Source organism: Dermacentor variabilis, chromosome 3, assembly GCF_050947875.1.
Source record: "Dermacentor variabilis isolate Ectoservices chromosome 3, ASM5094787v1, whole genome shotgun sequence".
In the NCBI taxonomy this organism is placed as follows: Eukaryota; Metazoa; Arthropoda; class Arachnida; order Ixodida; family Ixodidae; genus Dermacentor; species Dermacentor variabilis.
This window is the reverse complement of record NC_134570.1, coordinates 114,477,510-114,502,446: the sequence shown is the minus strand read 5'-3', so window position 1 is coordinate 114,502,446 and position 24,937 is coordinate 114,477,510.

Below are 24,937 nucleotides of genomic sequence, written 5' to 3'. Positions count from 1 at the left end.
AGGAGACGATCATGAGCTCTTGGAACATTCGATAATGTCGTATTCAAGCATCTCTTTTACTTGCCTACAAATCACTTTGCGTTGTTTCGCCGGCACGCGGTAGGGCTGCTGGCGTATTGAGCGCGCGTCGTCGCATGTGACGATGCTGTGCCTTCCTATTGAAGTCTGGCGAACTTTAGGCGAACATGCGAGACATGCCCTGAATTCAAGCAAGAGCTTGCGCATTGCTGTCTGGTTGTCTTGCGATAGCTGTGAATTAATGTCGCTGTTACCCAGTGACTTGTCAACCATCCCCCCCTGCTTCAGATGCAAAACATTCAGCCACGTTCTCTATTTCCTCGGCAAACGCAATCGAAGTGTCGCGGAAAAGGTGTCGATGCTCGTTACTGCAGTTGGTTTCAAGCAACTGAGAATGGCCATCTGTCACGGATCTCCTCCGGAGAACACTCTGACCAAAAGCATGGACTAGGTGACAGGTGTACCCACACAGATGCACCTTTAACAGAACCCACGCGACACAAACACCAGCACACAAACCTAACAATACTAACACAATATACAAAGGCTATCAGTGCACACGACCCTGTAACACTGCTACTAGCGTTCTACTATTAGTTGTTAGCGTTCGTGCTCACGTCTGGTTCGGTGCTGATGTGGCGTGGTATGGGTCTCGTAGCCGGCGCCGGAGTGGCGTTCGACGTTATAGGGCTGGCGTCGCTGGCGGCGTCGTTGGCTGCGTCGTACACGCTCCCGGTCCAAACGCCTGTGGAGGTGTGGCCGATGATGTTGGCGTTGGGGCACCACCCGGAAGAGTGGCAACAGCGCTGGAGACACCCCTGGCCGTAGCAGGTGGTAGCGTCCTCCGTGGACTCCCCGGAACGGGCTCAGGAACGGCAGGAAGTCTGCGGTGCGAAGCCGTAGAATGCGAGCTCACCGGAGGAGTACCCGGCGTCGCTCTCTTCCGGTCGAATCGTCCCTGACACGTCGAGTCTCCGCTGCTTTGTTCTTTGCCCGCGTGTCATGCCCTTCCTCGCCCTTTTATAGCCTTCTTGTTATTCCACGTAATCCTTCTCTTCGTCTTCTCTTCTCCACCAATCAGCGCTTTCCATCTCACCGGATACTTGTTCTCCACCAATCATCTCTTATCCCCTCACTGAGAACTTCTTTATCTTCTTCAGTCTTTGGTTAACCCACGTCATCCTTAACGCCATCCTCGTCCTCTTCTTGAAACTTTTTTCGTTTATAATTTTATTTTACCCTCCCTCTTATATGAGACACAATCACTAAGCTGGAGCACACTTCTAACCGCACGAACACCTAGTGTCAGTAGGTGTGACAAGTTACTTTCGGCTATCGCTACACCTTCGTGCTTTCCACCGCGCATAACTTCGACAAGGACACTTGGTCGTGGAGGAAGCGTATCACTTTCAGAGAAAACACGAAGGGCGTCGTCATGTCAGTTGCCGTCGCACCCGTCAATTCCTCGGGTGGCTGAGAAGGTGACTACACCTCCCCGTAGGTCAATAACAGCGCCGTATTCTTGCAGAATGTCAACCCCGGGAATGAAGTCACGGGAGCATTCGCGTAGGGCAAGGCAGCTGGTCACGAATGTCCATCCTCGAATCCGAACTCTAGTGGTATAGGTTCTTAGCCCAGTAACGACGTGGCCACCAGCCGTCTGAATCTGCGATCCATGCCAAGGACAAATGATTTTCTTCAGAAACATCGCCATCTTCCCGTTTATAATTGAAAATACCGCACCGGTATGCACTAAAGCGCTAAACGCGTAACTGTCAATCAACACCGCTATGTCGAGCGAAAGCCGGTCATTCCCTTCAGTTGCAGTTGACGACGGATCAGTGCCTGTCCATGTTCGCGTCGATCGGAGGTCCTTAGCACGTCGACTGCCAGCAGCCTCACCCCCAGAGGTCGCTGTAGTTATTTTCCCGGTGGGAAGTTGGCGATAATGCGTTCGAATATCGCTGGGACGGTGGTGAAAATCGCCTTAGCGACGGCGAGCATGACTGCCGTCCGGTAGGCGGTGGCGTCCGCTGTTGAGCCAAGTGATGTTGTATATCCTGAGCTCGTTGGCCAGTGGGGGTGGCGGCGAGTAGGCGGAAAAGCCACGCAATCCGAGACGACGGTATGGGCATTGGCGGTACAAATGGTCTGCTTCACCGCAGGGGAAGCACAGAGGAAGCCGGCCCATTGGTGCTCCAAACCAACGTTACTAGACTAGGTTCAGTTGTGAAACTCTCCGTAGGCTCCGTACATTGCGGGTGCCCCCATGTCTTGACTTGCCGCCAGAGGGCGGTGGCACCGCAGGTAGCTCTACGCGGGCCCAGCTCTGCGTTGGCGAAGCGGCTCGGGTCCTCCGACTTCGCAACTTACGTACTAAGCAAGTGTTCTCATCGATGCGTTTTTAAATGTTTGTATAGTCTCGCGTTTAGCAGATTGATTAAAAAAACTTTACGTACCTGTGAAAATGCTGCAGCGCTGCCCCAGAGTGCGTTGTGGAGTCCTCAGTCCAGGGGTGCAGGAGCCGCGGCTGTCCACTGCGCTCTATTAATCAGCTGCTGCTGATGAGTAGCTGTAAGTAGCTGAGTAGTAGTTGTAATCATCTGTTGCTGCTTAGTACTAGTTAATTATTACTGCGAACGCATGGTATGACTCATGAGGCGATGTTAGCGCGACCACACGCTGTTCCATAAAATGTCACTGGAGCCCAAGCGAACCGATCGAGGCAGTTCACGACGCCAGTTAAGGCAGAGCAAATTAGGCGAAATAATTATAGCACAGTTAATTAAAATAGAGTTGAGGCACTCGAGCACACGACCATTGGGGGGGAACCTTTCGAACCCGCTACCATTGGCGTCAATTAGGGCGATGTTAATAAAGACCCAGTTTCTAAGATATACTTAAGGCACTCGAACCCACGAACTTTAGTGCGAGTACAACACACGACCTTTGGTGTTCATCAAGGCGAAGTTAATCAAGGTAGAGATAATTAAGGCACAGGTTTAATTACGGTATAGTGCATTACGACACTCGAACCCTCAAGCATTGGTAGAAGTCGAACCCACTTACTTTTGTGGTAATTAAGGCGAAGTTAATTAATGTTTAGTTAATTAGGGCACTCGAAACCGCGGTCGTTGGTGACAGTTGAAGCCTCGACCTTTGGTGGTGGAAATTAATTACCTAACTAGGCGAATTATTAATTAATTCGTCAATTATTCATTAAAGAAACATTGATTACGCAATAATAAATAAATAAATAAATTACGCATTACCTAACTAGGCGGATTAAAATATAATTTCAATATTTCCAAGCGACGCCAAACAACATTACCTTGGTTGTGTCCAGCTACGCGGCATTCGTATATTTTAAAACTGTAGCTGAAGTTAGCTGGGACACACGGTATATACACACTCTCAGCACTTCATTTCGGGATGAAAAAAATGAAGCTAGCACTATTTCTTTCATCAGAGCACCATATCCATAAGTGCAATGTTGAAACCTGCGTGAGCTTTGCTCGCTTGCGAGCAGACTTGCACATTCAAAGTGGGTTCTCCCTAGAGGAACGCAGCAAAAATATGCATTCGCGTCACCATATGAAATTGGATGACACGGACCGTAAACTATTCAAAACGCACAGGGCATTTAAAACGCACAAGAGTGTCACAAAAATGCACCGGGACTGCAGCAAAACAGGCATGTTTACAACGCGCCAAAACAGATAAACAACACGCTGTGCTTAGTGCGCGTGCGCGCCATGCTGACCGAGCAAAGTGCGACAGCAGCGCCACGAGAGGCGACGATTGGTGGTGGGTCCAAGCAGTCACGGGAGTTTGGAAACTGAACCTAGTCTAGTAACGTTGCTCCAAACATCCGACTTCCTAAGGGTCAAGCGTCGATTGTCGGTGTAATGCACTGGCTGCTCCGGCTGAAGAACAACATGAGGCGCGGCAGGCGCACACCCAGGAAGTGTGCGTTGATCTGCATACGACTGCATACGACTGCATATCTGCATATCTGCATACGACTCAGCTCTTCGCTAAGACAAGCGAAGAGCTGAGGTCAGTCTAGGGTCTGCTCGTCTGAAGAGGCGTGTCATGTCATCGACGAACGCGGTGGCAATTCCATTGAGAAGCTGGACGCGAGCCTGGATCGCCAGTTCTGCTCGTTCGCGGCGATCAGTGCTGGTGTAGGTGTCTGGCAGCTGACGGCAAAACTCGGGCCACGACGTCAGTTGCTACTGTCGATTTTGAAACCATGTACGCGCGTTGTCCTTCAGGCAAAAATAGACATTTCTAAGTTTAGTGGCGGCGTCTCATTTACTGTGCTCGGCCACGCGCTAAAAGACGTCCATCCAAATTTCGACATCGTCAACCACGTCACCATGGAACGACTTTGGAACCCATGGGTTCTGAAGTATCTACCGGGTCGTCATCGCACTATCCATACCAGTTGAGGTGGTTCGAATCGCTGTGTGGTCTTCTGGAGGCAGTACCCTGATCCTGCGACTGGCCCGATGGACGGGAGTCGGTATTGGCACTCGGCTGGAGGTTCCGCCTCCTGGATGGGCTTGTGGCACGAGCAAGAAAACCGAAGCACCTACACAAGTTTGCCACGTGCCTGCAAAAAAGACGGACTTGTTTAATGGCGACCCCCAGCTTGTTTCTGAAAAATAACCGCGACGGGACCAGGCTATCGAGCGCGAGGAGGGGGGGTGTAGCACGAGCACATGTTCCTTCTTGGCCTTCCTTTCTCTTCCTTTGGACTGTCCCCACCACTACAGCTGGCAATATTATTCGTCATCCCTATTCTTACACCCTCTCTGTTAAGGTCCTCAGTCACTTGTATCTCCTCGCAAGTTTTGCTGAACAAGGCACTGTCATCTGCAGACTGAATTATGCGGAGATATTCGTCGTTGATTCTCCCTACTGAGCATTCCCAGTTCAATAGCTTGAACACTTCTTGCAAGCACGCAGTGAGTGGCAATAAAGATGTTGCGTCGCTTTGTTGACTGCTTTCTTTATACGTATTTTTCTGCTTTCCTTGTGGAGAAAGAATGTACCTGTGGAATCTCTTCAGATGTTGTACAAGATATTGACGTAAGCATGCTGTACGCTCCTTGAATACGTAATGCCTGTGTGGCTGGTGGTATCTCTACCGAATCAAATGTCTTGTCGTAGCCTATGAAAGCCATCTAGAGAGGCTCATTGTACTCTGTGGATTACTCGATTACATTATTTATGTCATAGAGGTTATTCATTGTAGTGTACGGGTTCCTGAAGCAAGCCTGTACCCTTGGTTGACTCAAGTTCAGTGTTGCCTTTGTTCTATTAAAAATACATTACTTGACTTTTTTATAATACTGGACGTAAGCTAATGGGCCTATTGTTTTTCAATTGTCTAACGTCCTCATTTTTGTGAATTAGAATTATGTTGGCATTCTTCCAGTTACAAGGAATCTTTATAGTCGATAAACAGTTGCTATAAAGGGTCGCCAGTTATTGAAGAGTTATGTCACCTCAATATCTGAATAAATGGACTGTTATACCACCTTCTCCTGCGACTTTTCCCCGTTTGATGTCTTCCAAGGCCCTTCTAACTTCATCGCTAGTTATAGAAGCAGGCTCTGTAACTTGCTCATTGCTAGTTAGAATTGAGGCATCGTGGCTGCTTTGGGTACTGTACAGGTCAGTAAGAACTCTTCCGCTGCTTTTAGTAGGCCTTCGAGATTACCCTGCGTATATTTCACTGCATACTTCTTGGTTTGTCCTATGCCAAGTTTCCTTCTCACTGATTTCAAGCTGCGACCATCGGTTACTGCTACCTCACTCTTTCTCACTTTATAGTTTCGAGTATCGCTTATTTTCTTCTAAGAGTTCCACGAATTCTTTCTGAGCTCTTGAGTTGGACACCTTCAATTTTTGTCTTTTCTTTATTCCTTCGTTCTTACGTGGGAGAGCTTACCTACTGGTTGCCTTGGTCCCTCATTTCCCACTTCAATTGCTGCATCTGAAGCTAGCCTCACTACGGTTTCATTCATTAACTCAATATAATCTTCAACTCTCTGCTCTAAGGTTACATATTTATTTGCATGTACCTTACTGAATTAGTCGGATTTTACACTCACTGCGTCTCGGTTGGGAATTTTCTTCCTAACCAATATCATTATTTCCCTCTGCAAACTAAGGTTGATCCTCGACCTTACTAAACAATGATCACTGCACTTTAACCAGCCTTACACTTAAACATCCTGCACTACGCTGGGATCGGCAGAAAATACGAAATCTATTTCATTTCTTGTTTCACTATTCAGGCTCTTCTATCTCCCAAGTCTGTTGCTCAGCTTCGTTAAGAAGGTGTTCGTTATTCGGAGCTCGTTCGTTTCCACAAATACTACCATCATCTCTCCTCTAGCGTTGCTAGAATCGACACTGTAGTGCCAATTGCTTGTTCGCCAGCTTGCTTTATCTACACTTTGGTGTGGAAGTACCCCAGTACTACAGCATACTGAGTTTGCACTTTTCTCATTGGTAATTTAAATCTTCATAAAACTGACCCATTCCATCATCGTCATCATCATCATCATCATCATCATCATCATCATCATCACTAGTTGGAGCATATGAGTGAGTGAGTGAGTGAATAAACTTTTATTTGGTCCAGCAAAACGCAATAAAACACGCATCCGGTTAATCCCACAGCGCGACTGACAGATATATTCTGCCGGCCCGATCGCGGGCGCGCTGGACGGCCAGGATTTGGTCATCAAAGATTGGACTTCGTAAAAGCGCGTCCCACGCTTCCTTGGTGAACTTAGGGCCCAGCGACCCGCACTCCAAGAGCATATGAGGCAAGCTAGCAAACTCATCACAGGCCACGCAAGAATAATTTGGATAAATCTCGGGATATATGCTGTTAAGGGACGAAGGATTTGGGTAGGAGTTCGTTTGCAGGAGTCTGAGTGCGACCGTCTGTGGCCTGCTTAGCTTGGAGTGAGGTGGCGAGAAAACCCTTCTCTCTAAGTAAAATAATTTAGTAATTTCGTTGTGCGTGATAGGAGCGTGTCTGTGTCCAGGGAGAGAGTCGCCCAAACCGTAAGCATCCCTGTCGGTAAAGCCACGCGCAGCCTCGTGGGCAGACTCGTTGAGGTTCAGAGGAACCCCCTCAGTCGCCCCAACGTGTGCAGGGAACGAAAAGATCGAGTATATGCGGGTGTTGTCTTGTTTGGCGCTTTTCAGAATTGGAATTGCCTGCCGGGCTACCCGGCCTTTCTGGAATGTACTCACGGCCAATTTAGAATCGCTATACACTCTTTCTCTCCGACCGTCTTGCATGGCGAGTGCAAGGGCCACTTGCTCGGCGACCTCTGGGTTCGTCGTCCGGACGGAAGCACAGTTGATGACTTTGCCCAGCGTGTCCATGACGGAAACCGCAAAAGCCTTGCCGTCTCGATATGCAGCTGCGTCCATGAAGCTTGCTTCGATCTTGTCCTTGTTTATTTGCTTTAGTATATTCAATGCTCTTGCCTTGCGATGACCTGCGTTGTGAACTGAATGAACGTTGCGGGGCAAAGGGGCGACCACAATCTTCTCCCCTATTTCTCTGTGGATTTGGGTCTTTTCAGCGCAGTTCCTCGTGGGTACGAGTTCGATCTCTTTGAGGATATGCCGGCCGGCCGGCGTGTGGACGGCCGAGTTAGCTGGGTCCGTTCTGAGCCTTGGTTATCTCCTCCATGGTCTTGTGTGTGCCGAGCCGAAGAAGGTCCTCGGTATGCGTGCTGACGGGCAGCCAGAGGGCTCTCTTGATTAATTTTCTGATGAGGGCATTAAGTTTTTCCCGTTCGGCTCTAAGCTAGTTGTGCATGGCCACCGTGTAGGTGAAGTGAGACAGCACAAAGGCGTTGATGAGCCGAAGCAGGATGTCCTCTTTGAGGCCACGATGTCTGTTCGTGACCCTTCGGACGAGGCGAAATGCATTGTATTGCATTGCAACCACAATATGGAGGAGCCCACAGAAAATCAGACCCCGTGACTATATCGCTCCAGCTGCATGGCGTGTGATCTGGATGGTCATATAAGATGTGTATGAAGTGCATGTGCGTATGTGAATAACAGCCACTGGCAAATGCGCATTTGATGAGCTTGGATTTCTTGAAAATTATATGAAGGTTAGCATTCAGTATACCGTAGTTACTTCAGTAGTAAATACCCAGTCTGGTTTCTAACCTTTGGGATTTACGCATGATGCCTTTTTTCATGCAATAAAAATGACGGCTCGCTCACGTATTTTGCTATTTGTGTGCGATGCGTTACTGATTTTACTGGTCAATTTTTTACGGTGGGTGAAAACAAAGGAACGATTGAAATCCAACATCAAGCCCCATCGTGGAAATGCAGGGCCAAGTTGGACAACCGTACTGGTCTTTTCAATGAAATATGGTGATATCTTAGCCCCATGATAAGGCACCGGCCAGTTTGCCCTATATAAGCTTGACATGTGAAAGGGGGCCAGTACACTGCCTGTGACACACACTGGACAAATTTGGTGGTATCTTTCACCGAGAAGCCTCCCTTGCCTGCTTGCCTTTCTCAATTCTCTTGCGCACTGCCATACATGTGATGACCACTTTATTTTTCACTGGATATATAGGCATCCTGACAACGGCGGTTTGCTTAAAGATCGACTAAATTTGTCTTGTGTCTCTCAGGGGTAGTAAAGTCTATTCCTGGGGTGATGCCTACATTTCGTCAAATGTACATGCAGCAGACTGGCTGGTACCCCAACATGTGCCTAGGAGAGCACCATAATTCACTCGAGGGACCAGTATGTTCATCCCGCCTTTTCATGCGCCGATGCGACTGAGGCTGCGCAGCGGAATTAGGCTGTTCATCTGTTTTGTTCACCTGCGGCAGCCAACTGACCCTAAAAATCGCTGAAGAATACCACGTAAAGATAAATGGTCATGATCTATTCGCTGCATTCTCCGCAACCTAGAGTAATAATAAATTTGTTTGTTCCTACTAGTTTCAGGCACCTTATTTCTCGCCAGATCTGCTCGACTTGTAGCGCAGTTATGCAATCAATTTTCAAAGTTACATAATTTCTGATTACAATTTTTATTTTCTGTTTTATACATGCTATGTTGCAAGAAGGACCCATTTTAAATCAAACAGAATTAACCTTTTTTTTCAATTACAACTGAGTGTTCTCAATTGCTTAGGATACACATCAGTGTACGTACCCATACTAGATTAGAAACTAATTGTTTCGCTACCTCAAAAATCACAAATGTACTGTGCCCTCTGTATCTGACAGTGATATTGCGACTGCGTCCCAAATACGAAAGAATGACAATTACCCAACATATTCTTTGTGCGACAAACCACAAATCATTATTGGTCCACATACAATGGATACTTACATGTATAATCATGATTGCTCAATCTCAAGCTCCACGAGGGAAGCTTAATGCTTGCATATTAAGCATAGTACATATAATCATTGGCTAACAGCGAATGGGATATTAATTTTGTCACCCACTCTGCAATAAAAGCCAGTAGGTCATTCAATTTTTTTTTAATTTGTTTGCTATGCATCGTATGACGTCTGTATAGGACTCTTAGTTCATGAGTGTTTCTACTAGCTTATGGGGGGGAAGACGACGAAGTCGAAGATTGCGGACGTGCTTCGCATGGGCTCTCGCTTTGAGACCGTTTTTCGGTGGAACTCCCTGTGCTGTGGACTTGCTTTTGGTAGGATTGTCCACAGGAAGTTTCCCTCTCCCTGCGGACACCTAATTTCGGCAAGTTTGCCCACTTTTTAGGGGTTTTTCCACGCTTTTCGTGCTCAACCACCGCGCGGCAAAGTTAGGCCTCATCATTAGGCCGAGCCGCCGCCGACGGCACCGGGCTCCGGGGTGGTGACTTGTGGTTGTGGGCCTCTGTGAGGCTGAAGACAATGGAGTACTCCGTTGAGGGAGAGACTATAACGCCCGAAGAGTTCGAGGCGGGAGAATGGGCCTGGGTTTTGCGGGCTCAAGATAGATTCAAGAAATCTGTATACGGGAACCGTCCCGAGAGTAGGCCTTGCGAGAAGCAGGCGGGCAACGACGGGCGTCAGACGCAAGGAGCAGAACAAGTCAAGCGCGGGAAAGCGCCGGTGTGGAAGAAACGGGGACCGTTTCTGAAGATGCCAGCCAAGGACTTCAAGGTTGTGTGCCGACCCAAGAATTGGGACTTGAGTATGGTGACGTCGAGGGAACTCGGATGTGCCTTGAGAGCGGCAGCGGAGCTGACGAATGCGACTGCGGCGGAGGAAGACCTGGTGCAGGTCAACGAGACAAATAACACGATGACGGTGAGCACGCCGTGTATGCATCGCTGTGGGGCATATGCGAATGTAAAGACGCTCAAGCTGAGCGGTCATTTCAGATTTCAGCGTACGTGGCGGCGCCGGAGAACTCTGTGCGCGGAGCCATTTACAACGCGTACAACGGATGCCCACTGGCAGAAGTTCGGGCGGGATTCTTGAAGAGGAATGACGGCATAGAAATTTTGGATGCCAGACCTTTGGGAAAGTCGAAGGCGATTCAGATAACGTTCGGGGGGAAGCATGTGCCCTGGCAGGTTATTTACTGGAACTGTTTGTACGCGGTGATTCCGTACAGAGAGTTAGTCGAAACCTGCTACAACTGCAGACGAGTGGGACATCGGGCGGACGTTTGTTATCGTCCGAAGACTAATCTGTGTCGCCGTTGCGGAAAGGATCATCCTGCGCCACCGGAAGGAGAGCCGCTGACCTGCACTCCGGACTGCATCGTGTGCCATGGGGCGCACAACACGGGGAGCCGGAACTGCAAGTTTCGTCTAGCCCGTAAGCAGCCGACGGGCCTGCAGCAGGGCAGTGAGGACAACGGCCAAACTGAAAAGGAGGAGCGGCGCTCGAGGCCCAGGAAGCGGTCATCCAGCGGTGCGAGAGACGATAACAAGAGCAGGGACCGGTCCACTTCCTTCCCACCACTTCCCGGACCCGAGCGTGGCAAAGGAGAACAGGGTTCCAGTCGTGGAAGAAGTCCCAGTGCCACGAGAAAAAAGGTGAGCTGGCCCTACGTGGCCTCCCAGAGTGAGACTGCTCGAGAGAAGGAGCTACAAAGGCAGGTACAGCAGCAGGCTGAGACGATTAAAAAGATGGAAGTCAGGATGGCAGAGATGGAACGCGCGCTTAAAAGCGACAAAGGACAAAGGGTACAGACGCCGGTGGTCCAGGCCCCACTGAAAGCGGCACAGGCGACTGCTTCTCGCGAGAGCGAGAGCACAGCTATGCAGGTGGAGAATCGGCGGAAGCTTAAGAGGCCGCCATCGACGGATGAGGGAGCTAATGCAAAGAGAGTGGCAGAAACTTCAACGGCGGACACGCCGCCGCCAGTCGTTAAAGTCACTAGTCTTAGGGGGAAAATGTCTGCCCTTGCGGACAGAATAGGAAAACTGGAGGAAAGACAGGATAGATTGGAAGCTCGGGTCGACAGGATCGAAGCCAGACTAGACAAGATTGAGGAGCGCCTTGACGCCTTCACCAATGACATGCGGGCTTTCCAAACACAGGTTATGGGCATGTTTCAACAGCTCAATGCTACGCTACAGGCTAGATTGCCTCCCGTAGTCGGCCAAGCGCCGATGTTAGTGAACCTAGTGCCTAATCATGGCCCCTCGCCAGCAAATTGAGGTTTGGCAGTGGAACTGCAGGGGCTTTCGTCGCAAGCGGGGGAACCTGCAATTGCACATACAAAATCTGGACAGTAAGCCTGACATTATAGCTTTGCAAGAGGCTAGTGGCTGGGTGAAATTACCGGGATTTAAGGCATTTACACCGCCAGAGATTGATCGGGGGGGTGTATCGAGCGTCTTCACGGCCGTGCTAGTCCATCGCAACGCCACGGCGATTCAGCATACCATAGATAGCAGCAGAGAGTACTACGTCCTGCCAGAGGTTCTGCCCAAAAGAAAGGACGATAAGAGTCTCTTTGTACTTAATGTATATTCTTCTCCTAAAGATAAAGGGCTGGCTTGCCAGACCTCTTGATAAAGACGCAACGGCTAGCGGCTAGGGCTCAACTCATCGTGGTTGGAGATTTCAACGCGCCTCATCCGGAGTGGGTCTACATCCGAGCCACTCCAAAGGGAAATAGGCTTTGGCGGGTAGCTCAGGACCTACAATGGACAACTTTGAACAACCCGCTAGATCATACGAGGATAGGCAACAGCGTTAGCACAGACTCCTCTCCGGACCTCACATTTGTTAAAGGTATTAGGGATGCAAAGTGGGTAAACACGGGACAGCCACTGGGCAGTGATCACTATATCCCTTCCACGGTATTTAGTGCTGCTAAGCACAAAGACAGGGTAAAAGGAACTAGAGTGACGGATTGGGACAGATTTCGGAAAGTCAGGAAAGACACAGTGAGCGGGGAAATCGAGGACTTGGGAGCCTGGGTTGAGGCGCTCAAGCAGGACGTGAAGGGTACCACAGAAGAGGTTCCGATGGTGGAGGAAGGTTTTACGGCGGACTCTAGACTGCTACACATGTGGGAAGCGCATGCGAGTCTCCTTCGAAGGTGGAAGAAACAAAAGCATAATGGGGTCCTCCGTAGGAAGGTGGCCAAGCTAGAACGAGAAATCGAAACCTACACGTTGGACTTGCAGTGCAAACAATGGGGGCAGATTTGTGACAGGATGAATGGGCAATTCGGATGCAAAAAAACATGGCAGTTGTTGAGGCACCTTTTAGATCCAGCGGCAACCAAATCGGCGCAGAAGGGTCAAATGGCTAGGTTAGTTCATCAGTACAAAGGCATGACTGGGGAGTTCATTCAAGAACTCCGAAGTCGTTACATAAACGGCGAGGCGGGCGGTTCCTTGCCGGATTACTCGGGAGAGGAAAACCTCGAATTAGATGCGGACTTTACGGTGGCGGAGGTGGAGTTTGCAATGGGGCAGCTTCGTACTACGACGGCAGCGGGTCCGGACGGGGTTACTAATAAAATGCTGAGGAACCTGGATTTCAAGTCAGTGGGGGCGCTCACGGACTTGAACAAATATTGGGCGGCCGGGGAGATCCCAGCTGAGTGGAAGCATGCTAGGATTACATTTATTCCTAAACCAGGGAAGAACATCTGTATTGAGAATCTTTGACCCATCTCGCTGACGTCCTGCGTGGCCAAATTGATGGAGCATGTGGTCCTCAACAGGCTTCAGGGTTATGTGGAGGACAAGGAGTTGCTACCTAAAACGATAATTGGCTTCAGGGCTAATTTATCAACGCAGGACGTCATGATACAGCTCAAAAAGGACGTGGTTGATCCTGGGTACGGCACGGGCACCAAGGCTATCTTGGGGCTCGACCTCACAAAGGCCTTTGACAATGTCACCCATGAGGCAATATTAAGGAACCTATCGGACGTAGGACCGGGGGGTAGAACCTTCCGATACATCAGATCATTTCTAGAGGATAGGACTGCGCAGATTGTAGTCGGAGAATTTACATCGGATCCTTTCCCGTTGGGGGGCAGGGGGACACCACCAGGGTCGGATTTATCGCCGTTCTTCTTTATTCTCGCCTTGATCAAGATACCGCCCAGGCTGGCAATGATATCGGGACTTAAACATACATTTTATGCGGATGACATTACTCTATGTGTAACAAGGGGACGCGACGCACAATTGGAGGAAACTTTACAACAGGCAGTGGATATTGTGGAGGAGCTAGCGGGGGAGGCAGGACTCTCGTGCTCTCAGCCCAAGTCCGAGCTTTTTGTGCTTAGGCATAAACCAAGAGGGATACATGCGAGGCACTATGTGCCGCCACCACCGCTGAATGTGAAAGTGGGGGGTGCACCGGTCGCTGAGGTTCAAACGATCAGGATCCTGGGGCTGTATCTGCAGACTAACAGGAAGAATAGGGAGGCCTTGGAAAGGCTGAAAAATACTGTCAATGCTACCGTGAGACTTATCAGGAGAATCGCCAATCGTAAACAAGGCGTCAAGGAAAAAGACTTGTGTAAGCTGGTACAGGCGTTTGTGCTCAGTAGAATAGTGTATGCGACGCCTTATATGAAGATGGACGCGGCGGAGAAAGGCAAGGTGGAGGCTATGATTAGACAGGCGTATAAGGCGGCCCTTGGGTTGCCTAACAATACTTCTACCGAAAGGCTGCTGGGATTAGGGGTGCACAACACCTTGGAAGAACTGCGGGAAGCACACTTGGCGATGCAACTCAGTAGACTTTCCAAAACGAAAGTAGGGAGGGATATATTGGAAGGGATTGGCATTGGAGTTGATCCTCCAGCTGGGGACATGAAAATTCAGGTGAAGCGAGAAATGCACAAGGGCTTGTACATGAAACCTTTACCTAAAAATATGCATCCGATTCATCACGAAAACCGTAGGAAGGCAAGAGCCAGAGCTTTACATGCTAAGTACGGGAAGTACAACGGGGCAGTCTACGTAGATGTCGCCGAGTATAAGAACAAGGACGCATTTGCAGTTGCGGTGGTGGACGGGCGGGGACGCTTAGTCACCTCTGGGTCAGTCAAAACCCGCTCCTCAGAAACTGCAGAAGAGGCGGCGATAGCGCTAGCTATAGGTAATACTGAAGCTGACCTGGTTTTCAGCGACTCTAAAACAGCCATCCGAAATTTGGCGAGGGGCAGAATCTCTGTCACAGCGGCAGGATTACTAGATCGGGCCACGGGGCGAGGGACTACGGAGGTGGAAATTGTCTGGGTACCGGCCCACTCTGGGAACCCTGGGAACGAGGCGGCTCACATGAATGCTCGAGGTTTCGTCAGCCGAGCAGGTGAGCCGGACGTTCCAGGGAGGTCCACGAGAGATGGGCTGGTGTCCTTTCACGACATTACAAACCATTACAAACTTGAGCGGAGAATTTACCCTCCACCGGACAAGCAATTGGTGAAGGCGCAGAAAAGCGTCTGGCGAAGATTGCAGACGAGATCTTTCTATAACCCATACGTGTTAAACAAAATCTACCCGGACGTTCAGCCGGAATGCAAATGGTGCCAGGAACTGGCCACCTATGACCACATATTATGGAGCTGTAGCATAGCGCCGCCACCGGCGGATATTATGCGTGATCCTTCTCTCGAGCAGTGGGGGGCCGTGTTGGCCAGCTCAGACCCGGTCGTCCAGACCAGGGCCGTGGAGTGGGCCACCCAGGTCGCCGTCAGCCATGAGCTGATGGCCATCTAGCACGGAATCGTCCGCACATGCGTTCTGACGAAAATAAAGTTTTTCCATGCATCCATCCATCCATACTGGCTTATGTTATAATTGCAAATGTGTTATCATTGCAAGATGAGAATAATGTGTGACTGGGTTGTCGTTTGGAGATACCTTTTTGTCATTAGCAATGATAGTCTAGTGCGAGGCGCATTGGCACAGCGCTAGTGAGACAAAATCTTGGGAAAGTGAGAATGTTCTCTAAAGTTACCCTCCAAAGAATATTTGTGCAGAATGGTCTGGGTGGTGGTGCATTCTGCCACTTTGTTGCTAATTCTTTTTGTGAAATAAAGAAATCCAACTTAACATAGTGCTACAACTGTAAACATCTGTGTGGCATGTTTGCGCCTGCTATTACGTTCTGGCTGAATGTTCATTACACCTTTTGAAAATTGGTTTCACTTATATTTTGCAGGCTCTACCATCGCCGACAACTAGACGGACCAACTGAGGCTAAAAACGAGCCTTCTTTCGGTTCTTTCCCTGGAAGTGAAATAGCTGGCGATCTTGTAAGAGGGAACCTGCAGCATGTGAGCAGTAGTCCAAGCTGCACACAGATCATGCTGGTGGTGGAAACTGGAATGCTAAGGCAACCCACAGTATTCATTTCTTTACTTATTCATTTATTAATATTTATTTAGATATATCATCAATGTTTTGCAGGCTTCCAGCAAGGAGACAGGTAAAATAGGGAAGTATCCTTGCATCAAAATAAGTATGTTATTCGAAGAAGCTTAATTCACTTAGCAAAGTCGTGTGACTGAATGTTTTTATTTAGAAACTAGTCTGCTTTTAATACGGATTCATGAAAAGTGCCGAATTCGAAGAAACAAAACTGTGCAGTTAAGAAATCCCACTCGCAAATAAAAAAAGAAATCACTAAGCTATTGTACCTGACGCCATTAATTCATCTAGCTAATTTACATATCATATACTGCTCTAAGATACAATCACTCATCTGTGAGTAGATGCGGAAAACTCTGATGCATTGTAACAATTTCATGTAAGCTGTAAATTCATTTATTAAATTTCTTGACTTTAGACATAGAAGATGCAGTCTGCCAATTTTCAATAAGTGTTACTTCAATAAGTTTCATTTCTAAACAAAAGTAGTTCTTCCTGCAATAAGTGGAATTTACCTTCTTAAATGCTACAAACTTAATTTAATTTAGTTTTGTCGTTGTCTTAAAAGTATTTCTGCATTTTAGATGTATCTATGCGCGGAAATAGGAGTTGGCCCTGAGCTAAAGTCGAGACCAGCTCCGATTTAGAGAATTAACGGAATCGTGCTAGTTGTTTCTTCTTATTTTGTAAGTTGCAATAGTAAAGAGAATAACTTTTCTTCCTTCAAGTTTTGCAATTTTAAGCAATTTTAATAAGAATATATGGCCTAAATGTAGACACAATGAATTAACATTTTTTATTAACAAACCTCGACGAATTTGGTCCCCTAGTTGTCAAAAAATGATCTTACTGTCCATGTGCATTAGATAGGAGGTCCCGAGCTAATTCATTTTCTTAGGTATCGTGTGGGTCAGTCTTGTTTGTATTTCGCATCATACCTTTCGAAGATTGGCGCTGACCTCAAATGTTTTTCCTTGGCAACAAAATTCAAGCACTTAAACTTTGTACGACATATGGTGTACTTCTCTATGAAGACCGCTATTTGCCACATTTTTTCAAGGACGGACAGTGTTACTTTTACAAATTGCTATGTGGTTTCGTCAGCCTCACACATAACATTGCATTGCAAATTCATATCAATGAATTTTGAGGCTTTTGTATCTAACCATTTAATGCGCACTGCAGGAACAGGAGGTCTTTTTGTAGTTCTAATGCTAAGGTTTCTTTTCCTATAATGAATCCTGTTATTGTCACGTGTCAATTCTAGTCAAGACTTCCACTGATTGTAACTCATGTTTTGTGCGTTAGCACCACCAGATTGACCCGACAAAGATGTTGGCAGCTATAGTTTGTTGCAAGTTCAAGTCTGAAGCTTGCATGTAGCATATTATAATGTAAGGCGTGTATGTAACATATATGAAGCATGTATCTAGCCTGAAGTGCAATAAACATTTAAAACTGAAATGTACACAATGGCACATACTGAGTGGCCCCAGTTAGTACGACGGTTGGTTACGAACATTGTTCTCTCTGTACAACAGCCGGGTGCGCTACCCATTCGACCATTAACTACTCAGTGACCCAAGCGGGAACCCTGTTAGATACATACATAGATACCAGCAAACGATCATACACAGATACATTGCCCCTCTGAATGTGCATGAACGACCCTAAGAATGTTAATGAACAAAAAAGAATGATACGTTCGCATGGAGGGATGGACGTTATGAGCGTCCCCATTGGAACGGGGTGGCGGGTTGCGCCAATAAGCTCTCGCTATTATACTGCCTAATGTCCTACCTAGGTTAAACAACAAAAAAGAGAAAAAATACACTATGAACTACCCATATTTTCTGATACCCTATTTCGAACTGTGCTTTTGTGTCGTTTCCCTACTTTTCTTCCACCAAGCCTTGAATCGGCTTTTACTAATGCCTATTGCGGTATTGTTTATTTTCCCACTGCTCTCATTGAACCCATGTGCTTCAAGGAGGCCAGTGGCCCCTAAATCGACCACTGGGCAGACGTCTTCACATTCTAATAAAACATGCTCCATAGCCTCCCTAGCTTTACCGCAGCAAGCACATGATTTTTCTTCCATCTTATATCTCGTTTTATAGTTGCGTGTTCTAGGGCATCTGGATCTCGCTTCGAACAGTACTGAGCTTCCCTTTTTGTTATCATCAATTGTTTCTTTCCTGATTTCGTTTTTCCCCGCACCTACAGTAACCCACGTCGGCGAAAAAAAAAACGTTCGTTGAAGTCCGGCATTTACGTACACATTGCCATTTACTCAGTGACTCAAGTTGAACCGATGGTTGCGTAAGTTACCTGTCCCCTCAGCTCAGCCAGCCCGTCGCTTAATTAATCGGCTGTTGACTACACAATGACCCGTGTTGGCGGCGAAAACGGTTAGATGCGAACTTCGATAGATAGATAGATAGATAGATAGATAGATAGATAGATAGATAGATAGATAGATAGATAGATAGATAGATAGATAGATAGATAGATAGATAGATAGATAGATAGATAGATAGATAGATAGATAGATAGATAGATAGATAGATAGATAGATAGCAGCCCCTAGAAAGGGAAAGCGCATGAAACGCCCTAAGAATGCAAACGCACTAACAACTGAGTGATGCGCCGGATTTCACATTGTACTATGACAGCAGCAGGCTCTCAAAAGGAAGCTTTAGCTCGGGCCGAACTCTGATTTGGCCTATTCAGATACGTGCGGCCTATTGAAATACATGAGGTAACCCCTGGACCGATTTTAGTGAAATTTGCTGCATTTGAGAAAGAAAGTTATATTGTAGTGACTGTTGAAGCGGAATATTGATTTAGGCCCGGAATTGTGTCACAAAGATTTTTAAATATTCGAAAGTTTGGAAAAATTGAAGCACGAAGTTTAGAAAGTCATAGCTCTGCATCAAAAGCAGATATCCCGGTTCTGTATACGTCATTTATTGGATAATTCAAAGCGTACAAATTTAATACACAATATCAAATGTTACGTGGATTTCTTACGTTGTTTAAAAGGTTTTGGCAAAGCTGTCTTTCCATATTACTAAGTTTTTTTTTTAGATTCATGTGTAACAAAATTTTGTCCGCTTTACATGTACTACCAGATTCATCTCACAGAATTGTGATATTGCTTTTCATTGCTGAGTTACAGAGTTGTAAACTTTATGGATTCGTCTTCTAAATATTTTTAATTTTCGCCAATTTAGAAAATTGAGGACCTAATTCGAAAATTAGAAACTGACTGTCGCTAGATTTTAAGCTTTCCTTTAAATGCAGCAAACCTCATAAGATGTGTTGCAGTGGTTGCGGAGAAAAACGAATTCTCCTTTTCCATGTATTTAGATAACAGCAGCCGAGCTTAAGCTTCCTCTTAAGGCCAACTTAGAGTCCGTCGTAATGTCGGAGCGCGCATGGACGTTACGTGACGTTTGGCAGAGTGAACACTTCATTGTCCGGGGCGACAACGTGGCTGTCCGCGGTGAGTCCTGAAGTTAGCCATCGAGACCCTGCTGCGCCGACACCGTGATAGAACATCCTCTGTCTTGGTGCCGGACTCCGACTCTCTCGTTACCCGCCGTGCTTCGTGTGTATGACAGGCAGCTTTTTGGCTCGGTGTTATCGGAGCTGGGGTGGCGGAGCAAGCAGCTACACACGCGGCGAAGCACGCTTTTAGGCAGAGCAGACTAAAGAGGTGAGCCTGCGCATCACGGTTGCATATGTCAGGCATCTGCATTCGTAGGAGAGCGCCTAGCATATGGCCGATTTGCTACTGCTTCATGCTCACCCTGCATGCCCATCGCTCTTAAGCGTTAAACAGTGCATTTGAACAGCGTGCAGCGATGCGCGCATGGCATGCCGTATTACGACTGACACTAAGTCAAGCGCAGGCTTCACCGGACTAATAATTTACCTTTATTAAAGAATGGCGCGCATCGTGTCATTTGCAAGCACCACTTCGATGAGCAAAACTTCATATTTTACCCATTGTTCTACTTGTTGTGTTACCCCATGTGCTCATTTGCTGCCACTTTGTGTTACAATGTCTGGATCTCTGTTGTACAAATCATTTAAACTTGTTAGCCAGCATTCAACATGTAATCCACTCCATTCACATTTGTTGCTATTACATACTCCAAGTGGGCATATGTAGGTTAGTCGTGGCTGCATTCTCTTCAATACGTCTTCAGCGACATCCTATGAAGAAAGTGACGCAGGCATTAGTGGCGCAAGATATTTCACCATAGTTAAAGTGTTGGTACTCATCATTGGGGTGCTTAAACAATATAATGAGTACGAATAAAATCGGGAAGGAAAAAACTCACTGAAGCATTAAGGCTTTACAAAGCAAGATATTATTGCGATAGTCTTTATAAAGAAATCATAATTTGTTTATGGAAAGCCTGAAGGTTAGCCTGACTATAAGTATGTCTTGTCTGCTATTCCGCTCAAAAGAGAAGGCAAGATGGGAAGACAGAGGTATGGGGTGCACTGACAATGTTAGCCAGTACAGTGACAGCATATACAGGGCACTCAATGTAACTCTAATTGTAACAAAGAAAATGCTATGCTAGCTGCTTATAGCCTGCCTGCACGGGGAATTATGCGTTTGCCGGAAAATATTTCTCGCAACCAATCAGAGTAAGAGAAATCAAAATAAGCAGTATTTTCATGAATAATTTTACCACCATAGTTTACTAATACATGTATGTTGTAGACAAGAAGACACTATTATTGGAAATCAGTTTCACTTTTTTGAATCCTCATGGAGCGCTTCAGCTTCGATGCAGTCATAATCAACTTCAAGCTCACTTTCTAATGTATCCTACTGCTGTGGCACATTGTTTGTAAGCTGTGCGAAGGTGACTTTCATGCTCTCGTATCACAAAAACTAGCAACGCCCAATATTTATTGTTTCCTTTACGTTGTTGTTCGCCCATGGCTGGGTAATGTGCGCTAAGGCAGAAGCGTTCACTTAACTGAATGCGCAATTAGATGACCTAGGGTCCCATTGCATGATGACTATCTGTGAACAGATGCGTTCCCGCAGAGTCAAAGGGAAGTTGCTTTCAAATACCATCGCCTTAGCGCTTGGAAAATTAACATGTGCCACCATTTGAATAGAAAAGAAGTTAATTGAGAAGTCATTAATTGCACTAGATAACAACGGAGAAACTTCGGTTGGCAAACCTGATTTTGCGTAGCTAGAATTGCGTTCTTCGTTAGATGATGACTTTAACAGAAATCATTTCATACTTTTCTTTTGGTCAGAAACCTTCATCGAACGATTCATATGGTGATAGGCGGTGCGAAGAGAAGCAATGTCGAAAGACCTAATTGCCGTAGTTTACCACAGTGTGATGGCGGGAGGCGCGTGAGTATGCGATTTTTTTGAGCAGGAAAGACAGATCTCGAAGATTTATTTCAGCACATTTGCCAGACGGAAGATGGAACAGCAACTTTAATCAATGTAATTTAGCGCAAGGTACATTAGTACTTCCTTCTTCACGCCCTAGATTTATGTGATCGACAACACACGCTAAGCCACATGGCTCGCAGAAAAATCTTTCGGCCAGATGTAAAGCGTAAGAACAGTTCGTCACACCCTTCCTCCTAAGTGACATATATTACCGTGGGTCACCGAGCGCCCTTAGAGGCGAAAGCAAAGTACTGCACATATTCAGGTGCATTTGCACAAATTGGAGCGGCACATAAAGTGAGCGTGTTGGTTGACTTAAGTTTATAGCCAGATTTTATACGTAACTTGTTACTTGCCCTCGCAACAGCATGTTCCTTCATTGATGGCGTTTAACGGCCTAAAGGTGGGCTATGAGGCATCATACTTTATAAAGGAAGGCTTCGAAACCTTCAGCCTTGTGCTTAGCAGCGGAAACAGTAACCACTGAACCATAATGGTGCCTAGGTATCTTCGTAGCGGTAAATGATAGGTAGCTTACCGCTAGAAGGAACGAAAACGCACAGTTGACAGATTTTCCTGATCTGGTGATCTGGCAACTCGGGCTCGGTAAGAAACAACTAATATTATAGCAACACTTGGTTGGAATCGTGATCACTGCTTTCAAAACATCTCGCTAAAGAGCACACTTAACGAAAGGCCACAATTCTCGTCAACAAAAATCCCTTATTAGATGGAAAATTCAAACAGCTATCATGTCAATGAACGATACTCTGGCGCAGGGCGAGCTTGTTCCAGCGAAACAGGCATGTAACACTGCAGGCTTTCAGAGTGCAGTGAATGGCGTTTGTTTTACGTTTTGGATAACTCAGATTGTGTCGAAAACACTTGCCTTCACTGTGTACACGTCTGCAGGCGTAACGTTTTTGGCAACAAAATGCTTGTGACAGATACGAACGCGTTACCAGCAAAAATAATGCTGATGGATTCCGGCCGCGGGATAACCCGCTTCCGCTTGTTTCGCAGGTCTACATAGGTCGCGAAGGAAGACAGAGGTACCTTCTAATCGACATTCTTGCATCCGGACCGATAAAGAAGCACACGAAAAATATGCATTCAACATCAAAAGTACTTGTTGCGCTATTATTTAACGGGCTGCTTACACTCACTCCGAGGCTGAGCGAAATAGATGCTGAGAAAAATCACACAGGCGCGTCTTAATGAAAAAAGTCACAGCTTCGCCTGACAGGTGAAGCAGCAACCGCGACAAAAGAATATTTGGCAGTGAGGTCAGGCTTTATTATCAAGTGAATAAATGGCTGTTAACATTCACTTAATAATTAAACTACCTAGTACGTTGTCACGCCCGCACAATCAAACTGATGATGAAAATGACCGTAGGTTCTCTTTATCAGAATTCCAGCGTCATGGAGAGTGGCAGAAGCGGTAAGGCAATTCCCCTTCGTGCTGTTTTTCGCTTTAACGTGAACTAGGTGCGCGAGAACACAGCGTACACGAAGCTATCAGCTATCAAAGGTCGAAGAGCCTTCGGACGCAGCCCAAGTTGCCCCCAAGATAGGTACGCTCGCAACCGTGCTCACACGCCACAGCTGGAGAAGAGAAGATGCGCGCTAAGCTCACCTCCTTCTAGCGCGCACATATCTCCCCCCTCCCCTCGCCCGCGTGAGGAGATGGCACGGCGCACGCACTCCCCGCCTTCCTCCCTTGCGAGCGCGAGACAGACACCGCCGCATCAAGCAACTATCTTAATGGGCCCACCCTCGCAAGGGGTCTTTCGCACCTACAGCACATGTCGCGCGCCCGCAACGGTATCACACGTGGACTTTATGTAGACCATTACGGGGACGGTGACGAAAACGGCGGATATTTGATTGCAGTATCCAGAAAATAATATCGTCATAAAAAGCCGAATGCTAATTTTGGTCTCAGCAATGGACTTCGTAGTAGGACGTATTACCCCAAATAACTAGTGTCAAATTTCTTTTTTCAAATGCTAGGAAAATTGCGTCCAGGAGGCCCAGCAGGAAAGACAGCTAGATGGATGCATCAAATACGCGTTCACATTTCATGCTGGTCTCTGTAATATTAGAACACTGGTGTCCGCTCGTAGAATACTCAACAAATATAGGAGCTCCACATTGACAACAATGAACAAGCTAGTAGTGTGGACACATTGCCGACAACCTTAATAAGTAAACCCAGTTTAACTACCGGAATGCACACTGCTGTTTATATTGTTCTGTTTAAACTGTTTATATTTTGAGGTCTTTTTGAGGCTACGCCGGGCCCGGTGTTCGGACAAAGATGCGCTCTCTGTTTTTGTGCGAATAAAGAACATTATACAGGCGATACCAGAATGCATAAAAAGACCACGCGCAAATTCACCTTTATCGTAGCGCGCATTGCGCAAATCTTTGAATGTCCATGTGTAAATACTGAGGATTATGGTTATAACCAATCAGTCGGTTGGCGTATTCTACTTAACGATTCTATCTTTCGATAGGCTTCTAACCAATGAACATTTCGCGCCACCTCATTCCTTCTGGCTTGGAGCCTCTTAGGCTGCCTTGTTTGTTAACAAGCTCCCCTTTAAAACCTGCATTATGACTGCTTCGATGCTCGACTTCTAGTATAAGCAAGCGGCATAAATTAACTTCACGGGCATTGCCAATTTACAAGTTATTCATCTACACAGAAGGATATTCATACTATATCTATTAAAGCGATTGGGCTCGGGACGATACGTACATCGAGTGACGCGTCATACCTCATCCTTTTGTGTTTAGAGCAATCCAGATTAACACCACATCAATTATTAGATAGGTATGTCACGTTTTTCGCAGAAAAGCAATTCGCGCTCTCTAGCGTCAAGGAAGGCCCCGGTTATGTTGGACTTTATTCCTTTCCTTCTTGTTTTTTCACAGCAGTGATGTCCCTCTCTGTATGTTGCACAACATTATCGTCCTTCTGTATGCATGTAGGCTTCCACTCCGTAAACAACATGACATGGCGTAGGACATCAATATGACGGCTTAGCGAATTAATATTTGAGCGCAAGGAGGGAATAAGTTAACGGTAGAATTTGGTTAACAGCATACAGTACTACATGAGATTATCCAACATCGACAAGGTTTGGAATTTTTTTAATTTGAAGCACGCCGTCAATGCTTCATCATACATCAAGAACTTTAACTGGCGAACGAATATATATTGTATAACCTGTCGACGCGAGTTGACATACTGCCAAACTGCTCACGCTGATCTGCAGCTTATTAGAACAGGTTAAATCACTTAAAGGGATTCCGCACATCTAGCAACTACGACACCTTTCAGTTTCTTTCCGAATGCTAAAAGCCCATAATTCTATTGAAACTATGGAGATACACCAATCGTAAAGCATTAAAAATGTTAGCAATTTTCAAAGCTGAGCGAGCATCAAAGTGGCCCTACAACACCCTTTTTAACACGGCTATGTTATCTTGCTAGTTGTGAGAGAATACTGCCGTGAGCACCTGAGACCAACATTACTCAATTGTGTGTAGC